The following is a 20,715-nucleotide window of genomic DNA, read 5'->3' on the forward strand; positions in this document are numbered from 1 at the left end:
ATATACATATAGTTGGAGTTTTACTGGCGTCTGATTGTTCAACCATGAACTGTAGCTCCTCATTTGTTTCATTTTGGAAATTTGGACAAACAACCTTAAAAAAAGGTTAAAATAACATGTATACAAATATAACTTATAGATAATGTATAAATAATATATGACTATTCAAACCTCTGAAATGATCTGATCAAGCAACAAATCCTCATTATTGGAATTCTTACATATAGAAGCAAATAAATAAAATCAAGATGACAAGTCAATATATATATCTACAATTATTTATACAAATGCTGAAATGTATAAATGAGTTGTGGATTATACAGTGAATGGATTCGGTCTTATACATACGCGAGGAAGGTAATCAAAAAGGAAAGAAAATGGGTTCTTTTTTTTATCACTTAGGAGCCGTGTGAGATGAAAGTCTCATGCACGGGTTTGAATGAGAGAAATTCCCAATGGGGGATCTTTTTTTTTCTTTTTTCTTTCGCATTTCTCATCAAAGGAGCTGAAAGCCACTTGACTGTAAGGAAAGGGGATTTTTTTATTACTTCAACTAGTACCGATTGATGGGAGAGAGACATATGTGGATTATACTAATACTAATAATCTAAATTTGATTTAATAAATAGATTCAAATATTTAGAATAAATAGATATAGAGCGGGTTGCGGGAATCAAACCCGCATCGTTAGCTTGGTAGGCTAGGGGTTATATTCGACGTCGATTCATTATTTTTAACGTCTCTAATTCAAAACCGAACATGAAACTTTGGTTTCATTCGAGTCATAAAATATTGGGCATGAGCCATGTATGTATAACACTATATACATATATTTTGTATAAATAGTATATATAATAAGTAAAAAAGACTTTACCTGTGGAGATTTATGTTACTTGATTGTCCTGGGTGCTTTATTCCGGGATCGGATGGTAGATCAAAAAGAGAAGACTGGTGATAGCTATTGGATGGTGAATATGTTGTAACTTCTTGCTCAGCTACCTCATTTTGTTTATTAGGATCTGTGTTCTTCTTATTTATGGTCTCCAACACGACCGTAAAGTTTTCTTGTATCAACTTTTGCAAGCCTTTGAACTCCTTCTTTACCTATATTAAGATGATAGAATAAAAATAAGAATTAACTATGATATATAAGAAATATATATATATATATTAAAAAAAATGAGCTTACCGATTTGTTTGAATGACTCAAACTCATCGCGAGATATTCTTAAATCAGGCGACCTACTAGCTGATGGTTTTTAAGTAGGGTTATCTATCTTTCTCCGCTGCACATGTTGTTTTATTTCTGGTTTATCAATGGATTGATGAGGATGTTTACCCCACTTCTTTGAAGGTGAAGGATTAACAGTAGGTGGGACTGTTTGATGTTTGGACACTTGTGTTATTCTTACATTCGGGAGGGACAGGTGCAACAACAAAATGCTTCGACTTCTTCAGCGCAGGTATTGCACCACAACCAACTTTTTCTTTGACTTTTATCTTCCTTAAACTTGGAGAATCTTCAAAATCATCAACGGGATCAACGGAGTTACTGGGCACACCTATATCAACATGAGACTCTAACACAATGTACTCAGGTGGCAATTGGAGGATTTGAATTTCCATATGAGAAGGACTTATATTGTGAAAAGTGATCTGCAAAAATAAATTAAACTCATTATACAGTGTTGCTCCAAATTATATAACCCTAATAGTATACAACTATAACATTATTGTGCATACAAAAATCTATTTAATTGTATAATTATAATAAATGAGTCAAATCTATATAAGATGTTTAAATAGTACATACACAATTTAAATATTTGATTTAATTTAAAAATGTAAAAAGACTTACGTGATTATGTTCATCACATGACATTCATTTCAAGAAGTAATCTAGGCGAGGCTTGTCTTATCTCGTCTTCCAGTTAAGAATTTTTGGAATGTAATCAGACACCTTGACAACAATCACTGGGTCAACCTTAGAACAATAGTCATAAAATCATATTTGCATGGCAAGTGAGAAACCATGTATTTTGTAATACTTCCCTTCTGATGTCATCTTCTTATACAAGTTTTTGGCTAGTTCATCAAATGCTCTATCACCCCATAGGTAGTCCATATATCTACCAGACTCGACTAAATCAAAATCCATCTTGTCTCTTGTTGAACAAGTAGGCTCCGTAGATATAATGAAAGTATGAATGTAGTACAATAATGCAAACTTCAATGCATCATCATTGTTATTACCCCATACCTTGTTAGTAAAACTATTAATAAAATCTTGTTTACTAATAAAATTTCTACCTTTAAAGTACTGGCTAAGAATTCTGTTTGATATAGCAATGTTGAAAACAAAACTAGACACATCCTCTTCACACTTGAGACCAGAAATAATTGAAAAATTCCTATGGGTAAAGCATAATCTCATGTCATTTGTGTGACACCCCAGAAATTTTTCGCAAAGACTCGAATATTTCTTCACGTGTGGGTAGACTCGGACCGGAGGACTTGTAATTCTACACATGAGTTAGGATTAATTCCTAAGTATTTTAAGTGTGTTAGATGTGTTTAGGGGTCATAAGGGATCTCTAACACCAAGTCGAGTCCAAAGAACTCCAATCGACTAAGTTTTCGGATGAGTTAGTATAAGGGCCAACTTCAAACGACCATATCTCCTAGGATATAAAGAACTGGGTGGACCACGACCTACCAAATTAAAGGTATTTGACTCTTCTTTCCAAATCCACCAAGATTGCAATTTGTGGAGTTCGGAGTCAAAAGTTATGGCCATTGTACTATGGCCTAGTACTGCAGGAATATTCTGGCCTGGGCGAAATTTAGGCTTGGCGCTCCAGTGGCGCCCCACGCCACTATAGCGCCATAAAATAGCCTCAGTAGTTTGGGGCTTGGCGCGACGCGCCACTATTAGATGTGCAGGGTTTTAAGCCTATTTTGGCTTGGCGCTGTAGTGGCGCAACGCGCCACTATAGCGCCAGCAAGACTTTTGCCCAAATTTTCAGATATTTGGAAGAGGAGCAACTTGGACTTTTTCCAAATTATATATACACCATCCTTGATCATTTTGGACCATTATTTTCATCTTCTCTCTCTCTCTCTAAAAAGCCCTAGAAATTTTCCTTCTATTCTTCTTCTTCTTCCACAAATCCATCTCCAACAAAGGGTGCCTTCAAGAGATTCAAGAATTCAAGCCTTCCATTGAAGACCTAACATCAAGTTCCTTCAAAGTCTTTAAATAAGGTATGTAAGGCTAACCTAAAATATGGATTGAGTTCTTCTATATGCCCATAGATGTGTTGGTTAGGAGTTGTGAAAGAGTTACACCTTCTAAAAAGGTTTTCTTAAAAGTTTTCCCTAAACTATGGAATGTTTTTAAATACTATTGGTTGGTTGATGATTTTAATGACTTGATTTACTAAATATTTATTTTTCATATTATTAACTACAAATGTATCTTTGTATATAGATTTATAGGTATTGACGATATAAATGAGTTGAGTTTTGTTGAGAGTATGGGTTCATGTTTCATTCACATGAACCCAAGATGAGATTTCTTGTCATAAATGTCTTGAGGTTGAGATGGATAGTTGTGTGTCTATATGTATTGATTGGAATGAAAAGAATTAATTGGTTAGTTAAGAATGTCCCTTTGCTTCTATAAAATGAATATAAGACCAAAAAAGGATTTTGGAGTAGATGTTTGATGATTGATGTGATGATGATACTCGACAATGATGTGATGATAATGTTTGATGATGACGTAAATGATAATATATGATGGTGATGTGATGATGATGTTTTGATGACAATGTGAGTGATGACGTGAATGGTGCTTATTTAAAATGTGTAGAATGATTGATGAAGAGGTATATTGATGAGGATGTTATGTGATGGAGCGGATTGGAGTCTAATGTAATTATGTGATATGTGATTTGCATAATCTGAGTTGATTGGAGTCTTATGAGCATTTTGGAAATAAATGATTTTGAAACCATTTTTGCATCAACTATTTATACAGTATTTTGAGTTTAAAGAGTAATTATATTCGTCTATGATTTGAAAAGAGTTTAAGCATAAGTTGAGTTGAGGAGTCTTTTAATTATTTTGAACACGAGTATTTTGATTATAAATGAATTGAGCATTTTACTTGTTAATATGTCTTATTGATCTCTTTAACCATGTGATTATGTTTGTATGAGCTTTGTCCCCTATTTATTTGATTCTATATGAGTTGATGAAGATGAGTTGTTAAATATGTTTTATTGATCTTCTTAATTATATAGGTTTGATAAAGGATGTTATTTTCTTTAAAATGTTGCCTATTATTAAGTGTCAATTTAAAGTCTCGAAGTTATGATGAGTCTCAAAGATTTCTCAAATGGATGGAGGAATGATTTGTTATGTCCATATGTTGCTATAAATGTGCATTTAAATTTTTTTTGAAAGATATGATTGAGATTGACTGGATAGTATGATTGAGAGAGAGTTGATCATGATATAGTTGATGAGTTGACAAGGTTGTAATGAGACTTGTCGATGTGATTTGATTGAGTTAATTGGATGGAGTTTTATGAGCATTGAGTCTTGGGAGGAGTATCGAGCACCAAATTGGGCAAGTCCACACTCAAACCCAATAACTAAGTCGCCAAACGTAGGGAGGATTGAACCGTTAAAGTCGGATATTTCCCCGAGATGTTTGTCCTGACATTATAGGACTTGGTTGGATTAGATCCATGATTGGTTGATTCATTCATACCCTGGCAAAGTATGAACGGATGAGGCAACAACGTCGGTTTGTTGTTCTTTCACTGGCTCATAAGTGATGGTTGTCGGTTAAGAGAAACTCCCAAATAGGTCTTGATAGTACTCTGAGTCAGATTGAGTTGAATGGTATGTGATTGGTCCTGTCTAAACCATTTCTTATTAGAACTGGGGACACTTGAGTGAGTTGTTACATATTTATTGAGTTGAGTCCTTTGAGTTGAATTGTAAAACATTGCATAATTTAATTTGCATAGTTATTGAGTTGAGTCCTTTGAGTTGATTGTTGAGTTGATTTTGATTTGATTTTATATGATTGGATTAGGTGATGTGTGATGGATTGGATTATATGATATGTGATTGGATAGTGTACGATGGAAAGGTATATAATTAGATTGGATCGGATCGTATATGACCGGATTGAACCGATTATATATGATTGGATTGAATCAGATGGTATACGATTTGATTGAACTGTATTGTGTATGATTGTATTGGATTGTATGATGTGTAATTGGCCTTTGCCTAAAAAAATGTATTCTTACTTTAGACTTATGACGCCTTATTTGAGTCTTTCTTATCTTTCTGATTCGGGGATATTTGAACCAACGTTATTCTTCCTTGAGGTATGTTTCATTTTGCCATATTACATACTCATACATTCCATGTACTGACGTCCAATTGGACCTGCATCGTTTCATGATGCAGAGAAAGGTTTAAGAGATCGTTAATAGAAGCACCATTGAGGATCTATACACACTTAGCGTATTGGTAAGTCATTCCCTACATCCGGAGGACACCGCTTATATCATTCTTGCATCGAGTTAGTTCTTTTCATTTTGAATTAAGGTAGCCATGAACATGTCATTGGCACCAATTAGATAGTAGTGATAGAGGCTTCATAGACTAGATAGTGAAGGGTCAATTGAGTATTTCTTTCCTTACATTATTCTTGTCAAACTATTTTTAATGACAAATACTAGAGTTGATTTGTTGGCCCATGGCCTTTATTCTTTGAGTTAGATTGATGTTTTGAGTTGCCCACCAAATATTATCTTTATTTTTTTTGTCTTCCGCTGATTGAATGAATGAACGGATGTGTGATCAGGCTATGTGGTTCGCTTGGGAGCCAGAAATAGTTTTTGAGTGCTGGTTACGTCTAGGGTACTCTCCCGGAGCGTGACAAACATGGAATCAGAGCACATAGTTCAAGTGTCCTAGGGAGTCTATGAAGCCGTGTCTAGTAGAGTCTTGCTTATGGGTGTGTTGTGCACCATACTTATAATCAGGAGGCTATAGAATATTAAGAATTTGTTTCCCTTCTTTCATATTCTGAGTTCGTGCGATAGAGTTTAACTCTATGAATGTTCCCTTCTAATTTGTGGGTTGCTCGAATCCATTTGAGTAACCCTCATACTCAAGGTAGTTGAAATGGTAGATATGAGATTCTTGTTGATGAGTTAAGATAAAGTCTTGAGGAAGGGAAGAGACGGCACAAGGCTTGAGACGAGCCGATTACTGTGCTTAACTCTATTGATTTGGAAGGATGTACTCTCATTCGTATGGATCGTGCATTGAGTCAGAGAGAGATGTATCCTATAATCTTATCCCTACATCTTGATTCGAATGTCACTTTCGAGGGGGAAGTTGTGTATCTAAGTGATAAATGTCACCATCCGATGGAGTGTAATTCGAGGCATGGAGAGCTATGGTTGATAGGATGATTGTAGAGTTAGAAAGAGGGAATTAGAGGAGTAGAACTGAAGTAGTAAGAATGGTGGTTGATCGAGGCCTACAACTAGAGTGGAGTATCTATAGGGTGAGTAATGAGGTGTAATAAATGATTGTGATAGTTCTAGTTTTAAGATTTTATTTAGTAGGCTTGACATGATGTATGCGAGAGATTAAGATATTAGCTTGCGAGGAGTGTGTGTTATGAATGGAGGGGTTATGTGACCCTCAGATGTAAATAGTGAATTGAGTCTAAGTCATATGGTAAGAAGAGGCTTAAGAGGTGTACATGAAACAGTATAGAGTTATATGAGGTTCTAAATTGTGAGTTGCTCTAAGTGACTAGTTAGTATTCTTTAGTTGATGCCTTTAAGCTAAGGGGGAGATGATAGGGTTATGATCCAAAGTAAGTCTTGAGCTTTCGATAGTGATGAGTTGGCCAAGATGATAGTGGACGGAGTTGAGCGAGAGTAGATGAGGGAGAGTGAGTGCTTTTCGATTGTGATAGTTGTGTTGTACTTGTCTAGTTGAGGATAAATGTGTGGAGGAAGAGTGAGATGAGACCTTGTGATGAGCAATAGATAGGTAAGAGTATGTTATTGTGTCTCCGAGAAAGAGCTCATACGATGATGAGGGTATAAGTTTTGAAGTAAGCTCGGGAACTCTTAGATATGAGTGAGGTAGTTAGAGTGATAAGGTTGAGTGTATGGTTGTCACTGTGAGAGTGATGGTAGTAGGCTAATGATAGCATTTGGGGGAAAGATTGGAGGTACGTGAAGGGTGTTATGAGGTTTGGAAAGGAGAGGAAGTTTGGACACCGATATATTGACCTCATGAAATGGTGAAGAGGATTGGAAATATCGCTCGTGAATTGGAATTCGATGGTTGAATATGTAGATGTCTGAATGATTCGGTTGATGGAGTTTCGATGTTCTATTCGTGCCAAATGATGAGAATGATGAAGGCGATGTCCCTATTCCTGAGTTGAAATGATTTGTGTATTCTTGAGTTTGAATAGCCAATTATCTAAATTGCTCGATTGGTTGATTCGATTGAGTTTCGATTTTTATTCATGCCTCGAGTCCACTATTGGTTTACTCATCATTCGAGGACGAATGATCCCAAAGGGGAGATAATGTGACACCCCAGAAATTTTTTCGCAAAGACTCGAACATTTCTTCACGTGTGGGTAGACTCGGACCGGAGGACTTGTAATTCTACACATGGGTTAGGATTAATTCCTAAGTATTTAAGTGTTTTAGATATGTTTAGGGGTCATAAGGTATCTCTAACACCAAGTCGAGTCCAAAGAACTCCAATCGACTAAGTTTTCGGACAAGTTAGTATAAGGGTCAACTTCAAATGCCATATCTCCTAGGATATAAAGAACTAGGTGAACCATGACCTACCAAATTAAAGGTATTTGAGTCCTCTTTCCAACGCCACCAAGATTGCAATTTTTGGAGTTCGGAGTCAAAAGTTATGGCCATTGTACTACAGACTAGTACTGCACGAATATTCTGGCCTAGGCGAAATTTAGGCTTGGCGCTCCAGTGGCGCCCCACGCCACTATAGCGCCATAAAACAGCCTCAGTAATTTGGGGCTTGGTGCGACGCACCACTCTTAGATGTGTAGGGTTTTAAGCCTATTTTGTCTTGGCACTGCAATGGCGCGACGCGCCACTATAGCGCCAGCAAGACTTTTGCCCAAATTTCCATATTTTTTGAAGAGGGGCAACTTGAACTTTTTCCAAATTATATATACACCATCCTTGAGCATTTTGGACCATTATTTTCAGCTTCTCTCTCTCTCTAAAAATCCCTAGAAATTTTCCCTCTCTTCTTCTTCTTCTTCCCCAAATCCATCTCCAACAAAGGGTGCCTTCAAGAGATTCAAGAATTCAGGCCTTCCATTGAAGACCTAACATCAAGTTCCTTCAAAGTATTCAAACAAGGTATGTAAGGCTAACCTAAAATATGGATTGAGTTCTTCCGTATGCCCATAGATGTGTTGGTTAGAAGTTGTGAAAGAGTTACACCTTCTAGAAAGGTTTTCTTGAAAGTTTTCCCTAAACTATGGAATGTTTTTAAATACTATTGGTTGGTTGACGATTTTAATGACTTGAGATACTTAATAGTTATTTTTCATATTATTAACTACAAATGTATCTTTGTATATAGATTTATAGGTATTTACGATATAAATGAGTTGAGTTTTGTTGAGAGTATGGGTTCATGTTTCATTCACATGAACCCAAGATGAGATTTCTTGTCATAAATGTCTTGAGGTTGAGATGGATAGTTGTGTGTATATATGCATTGATTGGAATAAAAAGAATGAATTGGTTAGTTAAGAATGTCCTTTTGCTTCTATAAAATGAATATAGGACCAAATAAGGATTTTGGAGTAGATGTTTGATGATTGATGTGATGATGATACTCGACAATGATGTGATGCTAATGTTTGATGATGACGTAAATGATAATATATGATGGTGATGTGATGATGATGTTTTGATGACGATGTGAGTGATGACGTGAATGGTGCTTATTTAAAATATGTAGAATGATTGATGAAGAGGTATATTGATGATGTTATGTGATGGAGCGGATTGGAGTCTAATGTGATTATGTGATATGTGATTTTCATAATCTGAGTTGATTGGAGTCTTATGAGCATTTTGGAAATAAATGATTTTGAAACCATTTTTGCATCAACTATTTATACAGTATTTTGAGTTTAAAGAGTAATTATTTTCGTCTATGATTTGAAAAGAGTTTAAGCATGAGTTGAGTTGAGAAGTCTTTTAATTATTTTGAACACGAGTATTTTGATTATAAATGTGTTGAGCATTTTACTTGTTAATATATCTTATTGATCTCTTTAACCATGTGATTATGTTTGTATGAGCTTTGTCCCCTATTTATTTGATTCTATATGAGTTGATGAAGATGAGTTGTTAAATATGTTTTATTGATCTTCTTAATTATATAGGTTTGATAAAGGATGTTATTTTCTTAAAAATGTTGCCTATTATTAAGTGTCGATTTGAAGTCTCGAAGTTGTGATGAGTCTCAAAGATTTCTCAAATGGATGGAGGAATGATTTGTTATGTCCATATGTTGCTATAAATGTGCATTTAAATTTCTTTTGAAAGATATGATTGAGATTGACTGGATAGTATGATTGAGAGAGATTTGATCATGATATAGTTGATGAGTTGACAAGGTTGTAATGAGACTTGTCGATGTGATTTGATTGAGTTGATTGGATGGAGTTTTATGAGCATTGAGTCTTGGAAGGAGTATCGAGCACCGAATTGGGCAAGTCCACACTCGAACCCAATAACTAAGTCGCCAAACGTAGGGAGGATTGAACCGTTAAAGTCGGATATTTCCCCGAGATGTTTGTCCTGACATTATAGGACTTGGTTGGATTGGATCCATGATTGGTTGATTCATTCATACCCTGGAAAAGTATGAATGGACGCGGCAACAACGTCGGTTTATTGTTCTTTCACTGGCTCATAAGTGATGGTTGTCGGTTAAGAAAAACTCCCAAATAGGTCTTGATAGTACTCTGAGTCAAATTGAGTTGAATGGTATGTGATTGGTCCCGTCTAAACCATTTCTGATTAGAACTGGGGACACTTGAGTGAGTTGTTACATATTTATTGAGTTGAGTTCTTTGAGTTGAATTGTAAAATGTTGCATAATTTAATTTGCATAGTTATTGAGTTGAGTCCTTTGAGTTGATTGTTGAGTTGATTTTGATTTGATTTTATATGATTGGATTAGGTGATGTGTGATGGATTAGATTATATGATATGTGATTGGATAGTGTACGATGGAAAGGTATATGATTGGATTGGATCGGATCGTATATGACCGGATTGAACCGATTATATACGATTGGATTGAATCAGATGGTATACGATTTGATTGAACTGTATTGAGTATGATTGTATTGGATTGTATGATGTGTGATTGGCCTTTGCCTAAAAAAATGTATTCTTACTTTAGACTTATGACGCCTTATTTGAGTCTCTCTTATCTTTCTGATTCGGAGATATTTGAACCAACGTTATTCTTCCTTGAGGTATGTTTCATTTTGCCATATTACATACTCGTACATTCCATGTACTGACTTCCAGTTGGACCTGCATCGTTTCATGATGCAGAGACAGGTTTAAGAGATCGTTAATAGAAACACCATTGAGGATCTATACACACTCAGCGTATTGGTGATGTTACACCCCGCACTCTTGAGCTCGGAATGTCTTCTTAAGTTCCTTAGACACTATCATGTGAGCCGGATAAGCTACGACACTATCAAACAACTCTAAGGAAAGAAGATTGTGATACCTCGCGAGAAGGGAGGTTGGAGATAGAGTCATAAGAATCCGGAAAGAGTTGGAGGCTAAGAACTGAGTCGTAGGACTTGATTTACCTACTTAAGACACTAAGTTAAGAGTCTTATACACTTAAGTTGCTTAAGGATATACCAAGCTTACGTAGTGCGGATCACATGAGCTCTTAAAGTAAGATGAGATTACGAACCCGCGAGGAAGGGAAAAAGATGATGCGTGGAAGCCAATGGAGGAGCAACACATGGCAGCACCTCAAGTAAGCAGGTGATGCACCTACTTAGGGTCAAGTAGGTGATGCAGCTGCTTGGGGGAGGTGGACCCCGCTGCCATGTGGCAGCCCCTAATTGGCAGCATGACACGGTGGCCAATCATGGCTTGACACGTGTCATCCTTAGGGGATGACACGTGTCACCCCTTGGGGCCACCCATATAAGTGATATGTATCTCAAACTTCAGCTTGTTCATCAAAATTTCCAGCAGCAACGTGAAAAAAAAAAAACCTAAAGCTAAGGAGAGAAAATTGCGACGGCTTGGGGAGAAAAATAGGTAAGTCCCGTTTTCGTTCCGTAAATTAATTAATTAGCGTATAACACGATGATATGGAAGTATTAGTAGTATAAAATTAGTGTTTGGTGCAGCAAAAAACGGACAGCAAGCTGCCACGACGTTACAGCACGCTGAAAAAAAGTTCCGAGGCGCGATTTCGGCAAGTTCTAGCCAATTTCGGGAAAGGTAAGTTCTTCCCCTCTAATTTGAAGTTTATGATGTTAAATTAGGGTGTATTACACACCTTAGGGGAATCTGTAAGTTGGGGAAAAGGGTTGAAAAGTTCGGCGTTCGAAATAAACGAATTTGGAATCGCTATAGTTAAGTTGTTGTCGAAATAAGGTGTTGTACGCGTAGGGGATGCTGCTGGTTGTGTTGTGGAGTGTTGAAGGGTCTAAAAGTTCTATAAATGAGGTGTGGGAGCTGCTGGTTGCATCCACATGACCCTCCGCTTTGCAATTAAAGAATTCGCTAAAGAAAGATTAAAAACTCTAGTTTTGGTATCTTAGTTTCGAGTGAATTGTTGGGGGTTTATATTGTGTAATTTTGGCCGTAATATGTATATGTATGGGCTGCTGGTTGCATTGTTGGTTGGCTGAAGGTTCTAAGGACATGGTTGGGAATTCGTATAGGGCACATTATAGGGGAGGTGCTGCCCGATTTTCGTTAACATCCTAACTAGTTAAGGAACTAGTCGAGAAGGCGAGCGAAGGGATGAATGTTATGAATACTCGTGGGTAGTCTAAGTTGCTGAAAAGTACAAGGTTGTTAATACTTACATTACTTCCATGTTAAATAGGTTTTGAGGACAACGATGTGGACGTTATTAAGAGAAGTCCATACAAGGTATGTAAAGCTTTCCTTTGGCGTGTTTTTGGAATAGATATGTAGAACTATTCTTCTTTTCTTTTGGCATGTCTTAGATATAAGTTATGAATGATATGTATATGATATTTGGGATTCAATCCATTCGTAAAGCCCTGAGTATAAGTCGAGACTCTTATTTACTTCTTGGTATTAGAACTTCTGCAATAGCTGAGTCATTGCTTTTTTGTCTTCTATGTGATGAAAACTAGTACATGTAAAGCCTATTTCTTCTTTCCTTTGGAATGGCTTAATTTTGAGTTAAATGGTATATGATATAGGTTTAGAGGTAATTCCATTTATGAGCTCTGATTGTAACTCGTGACTTGTAGTCACTCCTGAACATCAAGAGTCTGAAAGTAGTCAAACTACTATTCTCGAGCCTGCTATATAATGAATAGTAAGTAGAAGTAATAACTCCTTTTTTTAGAGGCTCTGAAATGATAAATTCCGTTGATTGCATGAGTTGAGTCTTTGACTAGATAAATTGTGTTTCTGATTGCATAGACTATATTTCTGATTGCATGAACTATGTGGCATTATTTTGATGCATGTTTGTGATCCCTGAAGCCCCAACTGATATAAGCCCTAATGACATCTAAAGGGATACCTCGGATAATTACTCCCCTAGTCTTCAGGTGACGGTTCACTTGACTGTTTCATCGAGTCTTAGATAATGACTTAGTTGCATATGGTTTCTCACTACTCTACTCGTGCATACTGTAACCCATCCTTCCTCGAGTCCTATGATGGGCCGGGATATGTTATCGTGCACAGTGTTACTGCTTCTTTCACCGCGTCCCGGGCCAGATGTGTATAGTTCCACGCACGAGGAGACGATGCCGTACGTGAGGTGTGATATATGTTATATGTTATGATGATACGATTATTCACCGAGTCCCGGACCGGCTGTAATATGATAGTATATGTGGTGAAATAAGGAAGGAACACCGAGTCCCTTCTTAGGGGGCCGGGTACATATGTATATTATGATGGTACGCTATAGATGTACACCACTCCATTCACTGAGTCCCTCACTAAAGGGCCGGATACTTTATGTAGGCATGCATATGAGATTAAACCAATACATTGTGACCCTGAGCCCCGTAGTGAACCGGGTATAATACGATGATATACATGATAAGATGATACCGTATATTATGGTATGATACTGTATACGATGATATGATGAAATGAAATGCATTATGACACGATGATATGTGATTATGAAGTAATGATAATGACACTGAGTTCACTAGAGGGCCGGGCACAGTATATGATGGTGTATAGGATCACGTGTCCTAAGGTGAAGGTACAGTAATTTGTTAATTGTTATACTTATCCCCTGCATCCCTATTTCAGTTATAATCTCAGTTATGATGTGTTATGCTCTACATACTCAGTACATATATCGTACTGACCCCCCTTTTCTCAGGGGGGCTGCATTTCATGCCTGCAGGTACAGATGTTTATTATGGAGATCCATCAGCGTGGGAGTTCCTCTCAGCTGTGTCGGAAGTGCTTCACTGTTCTGGAGCCTAAATTTTGATGTTGGTCACTTAATGTATATATTTGTACATTCAGGGGTACGGCGGGGGTCTTGTCCGGCCATATGTTGTTGTTACTATTCTTAGAGGTCTGTAGACATATGTATATGTGGGTTGTTTGTGAGTTAGTTTCGATGTTGCCTATTCGATATGTTGTGAATGTTTTTGTTATAGCAGCCTTGTCGGCTCACGTGCCCTTTCATGATATGATACAAATGAAAGAGGCTACATGTACATGAAAAAGTTTTAAACTATTGGGGTTTTTTATATAGTATCACATCACACACGGTTCAACTTAAGTGTAGTTGATAAATACGCATGAGAGGGTCCAGGTCGGAACCCAGTTGCGGCCTACGGGGTTGGGTCATGACAGAAGTGGTATCAGAGCAGTTCGTCCTTGGAGTGTCTATAGACCGTGTCTAGTAGAGTCTTATTTATCGGTATGTTGTGCACCATATCTATAGACAGGAGGCTACAGGACAGTTAGGATGTTACTTTCTTTCAGATCTAAGATCGTGCGGTAGAGCTATGTTATTAGGATGATCCCTCACTAATGTACCATTATGTTTGCAGCAATGCCTCCAAAGAAAGCGACAGTTGCTCAGAAGGTCAAGTCAATAGCGGATGAAACACGTCAGACTTCGGGGGTTATTAAGGCTCATGCCCAGTCTATGCCGAGAATCATGCTCCAGTCGGCAAGCTCTACTACGCCGCCACCCCCAGAGGAGCCTAGAGCAGCAGTAGCTGCAGCCCTCGAGGCCCCAGTACCTAGGCCTCTAGCCCCACAGCTAGGGCCAGAAGACAGGGCAATGAGGGATGCAGTTCAATTATTGACCAGATTAATGGCAGGGCAGGTTCAAAGGCATGGGCTGGTGATAAAGAGGCGATGCAGTGAGCACCAGACCGATAAAGATTACGGCAGAGGCCAGCATAAGAAGGCTAAGTTGGATGGTGATTCGAAGGAGCCTCAAGGCAGACAGCCTTACCAGTATAGTCGATACCCTACCCAACCAGCTTGGAGGGTGCCTCTTCAGTCCCCAGGTGGAAGATTCAATAACACGGGATGTTCAGGAGTTGGTCAAAGCTCTAGGGTTTTGGGTTCACCAATAAGCAAAGGTTCGCGTCAGTCAAAGACACCTTTGCCCCAGTGTCCTCACTGTGGCAAGACTCACTTTGGGGAATGCCGTCTTACTATAGGTGCTTGTTTCGCCTGCGGCCGTCAAGGCCATTTGGTGAGAGAGTGTCCATTCAGAAAAAATTTAAGGGATGCAGCTCAACCTATTGGATCAATTGTTGGAGTTCCTTCTTCATTGGCTACGTGCCCTAAAAGGCAGGATATTCATACCTCAGTAGGCCATGGTAGAGACCGCGGCAGACCTTCTAGTTCTAGGAACTCGTCGAACTGCATTAATGCTTTGGCTAGTCGTCAGATGTAGTTCCAGGTATATTATTAATCTCCTCTCAGGATGTATATGTATTAATAGACCTAGGCTTCACCTTGTTATATATGTCTCTATTGGCTATTAGTATTGGGCGCCCTGTGTGGCTGCGATATAATACGATAGGAATATATATAATGTTGGCCCTGTGAGGCATTGTTGGCATTTTCTGCGTGCAGGTGTTGAGATAGTAAGAAATACAGAGGAAACTCTGCCCAAATTTTCGTAGAAATAAAAAGAGAATAAGCTGCAGGGCTATAGTATGTCTTGAAACGTGGTTCTCGCAACAATGATGAGATTTGACTAAACAAGTATGGCTGACCTCGAGAAATAAGTTAATTGCTGAATTAATGGCAATAAAAACTAGGAGATCGATATTGATATAGTAGAACGAAGTTGGAAAGGAGCTATAAGCCAAGGAAGATGACTTATAAAAGACTGATAGATCGGAATAAAATGATATGGAGAGGCTTCTCCTGAATTGATACATAGGGATAAACTATGACAAGTTATGGTTGAAGGAAGTAACGGTATGACTAAGACAAAAGTACGAGGGATAAAGAATTGTGATGGATATGAAGTGTTAAGAAGACAGCTACAAATTGAAAGTATAGTATGATGAAAAAGTAATAAGATAAGTTTCCTACTACCACGAAATTGATATGGTTTTAAGCAGGATTAGAAATGAGCCTTAAAGCACACGACAAAGATGCAAGCTCAGGAGGCGTAAAAAAGTATGGTGTACACGTGACTCCACTCTAATGATTAGTGGTATCCACTGGAATAAAGTTAGTATAATGACGAAGCTCGAAACATGAGCCATTAAAGTATAAGTACACTCGAGTGGGGAATGTGCACCAATTATGAGCCATCGCTAATTACTGATTGGGATGAATGGAATGTGGCTTTGAGTGAACTACTACATTACGGATACTACTCGAGTATCAATCATTAGACGAGATTTGATTTGAGATATTCCAAATATTACAGCACCCTACGATTGTGCTAGGGTTTCCTAGAAAGGCAACCTAACGTGGGGATGATTTAACAGAAGATGTAGATATGGTGCAACCCGTTAAATATGTTGGAATAGAATCATTCGTGTGTAAATAGCTGAAGATATACGGAGAATGACATAGGTACACCCTAAAAGGGGGGAAGTGGACAAAAGAAGTACAAGCGTAAAAGAAAATCAATTGATGCTATCGCATGTAAATGGGGACGCTTAAACGTCAAACGAGACCCCATAAGAGATGGACGTGATCATACCCAAACTGATGCACCGGATTCCGTCAAAACTCCGAAGTTGAGCGTGCTCGAATAAGAGTAGCACTGGGATGGGTGACCCCCTGGGAAGTGAGAAAGAGAACAAAACAAGTATGACAAAAAGAGATTATAAAGGCGTGTTGGTACAATGACACATATAGAACAGAGTAAGCCAAGAGCAGAAAAGATTATGACTGAAATACAACGCACCTCGTGAAAATGGCACAACAATAGTGGTGCAGCTTATGAATATTGGCATACTAAGAGCGAGGTCAAATAATTACTTGATAAAAGAAAGTCAGTAATAACAATGTGATTGCCATATTTAGAATCTATTCAGGAAAAGTGTAAGATGGTTCGAGGCAGAACTATTCAGATATAATCGGTATTAAGGACAAGAGCCATAGTGGAGCCTTGACATCGACTAAAGGAGGTAAGCCACTAGTATAGCAACGCTAAGGAATTTTCTGGACTGCTCTATATCCGTACACACGTTTATGTAAGGATTACAATATGATGTATGGTAAGAAAACTGGAGAAAAGATCTGAGTAAAAGAGAAAGATAGCATACCTAAGGTATTACAAGTTAGATTAAGAGGAGTTGTACAATAGCTTAAGTTAAAAGAAGCATCAGCAGTCTGATAGCCTATTTCCGGGAATGGAAACCCCGACTCAGAGGTGGAAAGCAGTTAATATGTATTATAGTACGAGCTGACCTCGCATTTTAAGGAACTGGGAGTTCATACGGGCTATGGTAGATGGGCTGACAGAATCAACCTGTTCCCCTCCAGTTAGAAAGGCATATTCAGCTGAGGGTTCTGCGAAATGACATAGTAGGGAAACAATAAGATTTCACGGAGTCCCCACGTCTATTATCTCAGATAGAAAAGTTCAATTTACAGCTAACTGCTGGAAATCATTTCGAAAGGGATTGAGGAACTCAGATGAATCTTAGTATGACATTTTGCCCTTCGATTAAGGGACAGGCCCAGATGTGATCCACTAAATTATTGATGAAGTAAAGCTTATTCCGGGACAAGATATCGATTAGCAGCCTAAAGTCAGCAAGAAGGGGATACATTGATCCTTCGCAGAGCATTTTTAGAATAGATAAAGCTGCCTATGAGTGGGACCTACCATCCAATTTGAAACAATACATTCAGTTTTCACAGATCAATGCTCCGCAAGAATGTGAACGACGCTCCTAGAATATTTCCCATGGAGGAGGTCCACGTAACAGGGAGTTATCCTATGAGGGGCAACCTATCTCCATCCGGGATCAACAGATTAAACGGGTTGCGAACTAAGGACATAGCTTCCGTCAAGGTACTATGGCGGAATAAGAATCGTGAAGACATAAACTGGGAGGTTGAAAAGGACATGAAACACAAGTGTTCGTACCTATTCCCGATGTCTACGGATAGCCCCAGTCTTGGAACTCGTATATTAATTACTTGGACGAAAATGTATGCCATTCCAGTAGAAAGGCATCTCCCTATGATCCGTATAAAGTCTTAAGGAAAGTTTTATTCAACATTCGGGGACGAATGTTCTAAAGGGGGGAAAGATATTACACCCCGCACTCTTGAGCTCGGAATGTCTTCTTAAGTTCCTTAGACACTATCATGTGAGCCGGATAAGCTACGACACTATCAAACAACTCTAAGGAAAGAAGATTGTGATACCTCGCGAGAAGGGAGGTTGGAGATAGAGTCATAAGAATCTGGAAAGAGTTGGAGGCTAAGAACTGAGTCGTAGGACTTGATTTACCTACGTAAGACACTAAGTTAAGAGTCTTATACACTTAAGTTGCTTAAGGATATACCAAGCTTACGTAGTGCGGATCACATGAGCTCTTAAAGTAAGATGAGATTATGAACCCGCGAGGAAGGGAAAAAGACGATGCGTGGAAGCCAATGGAGGAGCGACACGTGGTAGCACCTCAAGCAAGCAGGTGATGCACCTACTTAGGGTCAAGTAGGTGATGCAGCTGCTTGGGGGAGGTGGACCCCGCTGCCATGTGGCAGCCCCTAATTGGCAGCATGACACGGTGGCCAATCATGGCTTGACACGTGTCATCCTTAGGGGATGACACGTGTCACCCCTTGGGGCCACCCATATAAGTGATATGTATCTCAAACTTCAGCTTGTTCATCAAAATTTCCAGCAGCAACGTGAACAAAAAAAAACCCTAAAGCTAAGGAGAGAAAATTGCGACAGCTTGGGGAGAAAAATAGGTAAGTCCCGTTTTCGTTCCGTAAATTAATTAATTAGCGTATACCACGATGATATGGAAGTATTAGTAGTATAAAATTAGTGTTTGGTGCAGCAAACAACGGACAGCAAGCTGCCACGACGTTACAGCACGCTGAAAAAAAGTTCCGAGGCGCGATTTCGGCAAGTTCTAGCCAATTTCGGGAAAGGTAAGTTCTTCCCCTCTAATTTGAAGTTTATGATGTTAAATTAGGGTGTATTACACACCTTAGGGGAATATGGAAGTTGGGGAAAAGGGTTGAAAAGTTCGGCGTTCGAAATAAACGAATTTGGAATCGCTATAGTTAAGTTGTTGTCGAAATAAGGTGTTGTACGCGTAGGGGATGCTGCTGGTTGTGTTGTGGAGTGTTGCAGGGTATAAAAGTTCTATAAATGAGGTGTGGTATCTGATGGTTGCATCCACATGACCCTCCGCTTTGCAATTAAAGAATTCGCGAAAGAAAGATTAAAAACTCTAGTTTTGGTATCTTAGTTTCGAGTGAATTGTTGGGGGTTTATATTGTGTAATTTTGGTCGTAATATGTATATGTATGGGTTGCTGGTTGCATTGTTGGTTGGCTGCAGTTTCTAAGGACATGGTTGGCAATTCGTATAGGGCACATTATAGGGGAGGTGCTGCCCGATTTTCGTTAACATCCTAACTAGTTAAGGAGCTAGTCGAGAAGGCGAGCGAAGGGATGAATGTTATGAATACTCGTGGGTAGTCTAAGTTGCTGAAAAGTCCAAGGTTGTTAATACTTACATTACTTCCATGTTACATAGGTTTTGAGGACAACGATGTGGACGTGATTAAGAGAAGTCCATACAAGGTATGTGAAGCTTTCCTTTGGCGTGTTTTTGGAATAGATATGTAGAACTATTCTTCTTTTCTTTTGGCATGTCTTAGATATAAGTTATGAATGATATGTATATGATATTTGGGATTCAATCCATTCGTAAAGCCCTGAGTATAAGTCGAGACTCTTATTTACTTCGTGGTATTAGAACTTCTGCAATAGATGAGTCATTGCTTTTTTGTCTTCTATGTGATGAAAACTAGTACATGTAAAGCCTATTTCTTCTTTCCTTTGGAATGGCTTAATTTTGAGTTAAATGGTATATGATATAGGTTTAGAGGTAATTCCATTTATGAGCTCTGATTGTAACTCGTGACTTGTAGTCACTCCTGAACATCAAGAGTCTGAAAGTAGTCAAACTACTATTCTCGAGCCTGCTATATAATGAATAGTAAGTAGAAGTAATAGCTCCTCTTTTTAGAGGCTCTGAAATGATAAATGTTGTTGATTGCATGAGTTGAGTCTTTGACTAGATAAATTGTGTTTCTGATTGCATAGACTATATTTCTGATTGCATGAACTATGTGGCATTATTTTGATGCATGTTTGTGATCCCTGAAGCCCCAACTGATATAAGCCCTAATGACATCTAAAGGGATACCTCGGATAATTACTCCCCTAGTCTTCAGGTGACGGTTCACTTGACTGTTTCATCGAGTCTTAGATAATGACTTAGTTGCATATGGTTTCTCACTACTCTACTCGTGCATACTGTAACCCATCCTTCCTTGAGTCCTATGATGGGCCGGGATATGTTATCGTGCATAGTGTTACTGCTTCTTTCACCGCGTCCCGGGCCGGATGTGTATAGTTCCACGCACGAGGAGACGATGCCGTACGTGAAGTGTGATATATGTTATATGTTATGACGATACGATTATTCACCGAGTCCCGAGCCGGCTGTAATATGATAGTATATGTGGTGAAATAAGGAAGGAACACTGAGTCCCTCCTTAGGGGTCCGGGTACATATGTATATTATGATGGTACGCTATAGACGTACACCACTCCATTTACCGAGTCCCTCACTAAAGGGCCGGATACTTTATGTAGGCAT

This window comes from Solanum dulcamara, chromosome 7, assembly GCF_947179165.1.
Source record: "Solanum dulcamara chromosome 7, daSolDulc1.2, whole genome shotgun sequence".
NCBI classification, from domain to species: Eukaryota; Viridiplantae; Streptophyta; class Magnoliopsida; order Solanales; family Solanaceae; genus Solanum; species Solanum dulcamara.